Source organism: Terrapene carolina, unplaced genomic scaffold (assembly GCF_002925995.2).
Source record: "Terrapene carolina triunguis isolate 2854851 unplaced genomic scaffold, T_m_triunguis-2.0 Scaffold58, whole genome shotgun sequence".
In the NCBI taxonomy this organism is placed as follows: domain Eukaryota; kingdom Metazoa; phylum Chordata; order Testudines; family Emydidae; genus Terrapene; species Terrapene triunguis.
In genome coordinates this window covers 93,210,803-93,212,742 of record NW_020664409.1, presented here as the reverse complement: position 1 = coordinate 93,212,742, position 1,940 = coordinate 93,210,803, and positions in this window count along the sequence as shown.

Here is a 1,940-nt window from a genome sequence, read left to right as displayed (position 1 = left end):
TGGTAGCAAAATTGGACAGATGCTTTTTCTGCCGCTACAGGAAATGTAGCCAAACTCCAAACCTGGAGACAATGGACCTTTCTGTGCCTGCGTCCTGTAGATAAACTGCTTAGTTTGCAAAATAAGCAAGGAGGAGGGAGCAAGTAGATGGACAATAAGGGGTCATAAGAAGGGCAGATACATGTAGCTTGCTAATTATGTATGGTAATGATGGCAAATTTTGGCCAATTATAGAGGGATAGATTATCATAAGTATCTGCATATAATGCTTTGGTGTAAGTGTTTTCTTTGTTCTTGCTGACTTATGAGCTCGAACCCAATTGCAATTGAAATAAACGGATCGCCCCTCCTGGGGCTCCTTGCTTGATTAGCTGTGTCCGTCTCTCCTTATTCCTCAGCTGGAACGGACAGAAATTTCTATGACACAAAGAAGGTGTTGAGGGCTCTGGGGGCTGGGCTGGGCTAGGGAAAATGAGACCAGTAATTCACCACAAATGCAGCTCAGAGCACAAATGTTTTCACCACTGTGTCATCTAAACATTATAGTCCTAATATTTTCAGTGTAAATGTAGCCCAGATCCGACAGTGGTGGCTGGTTTATGAATTAATGTAAATTAATAATAAAAAAGAAGAAAATATGCTTATATAATGTTATTGATAAATGAGACACTCTTAATAAATCATAATATTAATTATTTCATATTTTTATTTAATAAATAAATGGGTGGAAGATGCCAACCCTAAAGTTCTGAAGGAGAAGTGGATTTGGAGTCTTTCCTGCCTGCTCTATTACACTAGTTTACTATGTGCTGGTCTCTAAGAAACAGATGATTATTTGACTTTAATAAACTGTACTTTAGGAAAAAGTTCCTAACTGTCAGGGTGGTTAAACACTGGAATAAATTGCCTAGGGAGGTTGTGGAATCTCCATCTCTGGAGATATTTAAGAGTAGGTTAGATAAATGTCTATCAGGGATGGTCTAGACAGTATTTGGTCCTGCCATGCGGGCAGGGGACTGGACTCGATGACCTCTCGAGGTCCCTTCCAGTCCTAGAATCTATGAATCTATGAATAAACTTTGCCCTCAGCATAGGTGTGCAGCTGCATCAGACGTGCCAAAAAGTAATTATTCAGTGATCTGCTAAGTGCAAGTATGTGGATGGAAAATTATTTGGCATAATTAATTAGTCATGTAAAATAACGCCCTCTCAACATAAATCAATCCAGTTAAAAACTGAACATATACAGTCGTTAAAGACGCTTGTCGTGGTTTTTTAAAAAATCTATTCGTCTTCCTGTTGCTCATTATGTTAGAGAAAATGGGAAAAGCTCATTAAAGCAGCACAAATAACCAGTTTCAGGAGGGTTAAACCATTGTTCCTTTCTGGGCCAGTTGAATGCATCCGTTATAAATGCAAAGGGATTTTGCTACTGCTCCTAATAGTTCGTGTTGCACGGGCGGTGTCAATTCAGCGGAGTCAGCAAGCCACAGGACTTTCAGCTCTTCATGCACAGCCAGCCTCTGTTAACGCGCAGCGGACTGTTTCCCACCGTATCACACCAAAACAGGTGTTGCACCCAGGGCCGGCTCCAGGCACCAGCTGAGCAAGCTGGTGCTTGGGGCGGCAGATTGTTCGAGGCGGCATTCTGCCCAATCCTAGGGCGGCACAAGGGCTTTTTTTTTTTTGTTCCGCTCCGGCCGCCCTGTAGGGAGTGGTGGCGCGGAGAACCAGAGCGCCCTGCAGGGCAGTCCTCTTCCTTTCCTCCCCGCCGACCGCAGCGCAGCCCTCACGGGAGGTGGCAGGAGGCGGCGCAGTGGGAGGGGCCGCGTGGCAGCGCCCCGCTGCAGCCCTGGCCGCCCCCTTCTCTCTCTCTCCCGCCCGCTCCCTCCCCCCTGCAGCCGGTCCCCCTGCACCCGCGCTCCAGCCGCGCCACAGGT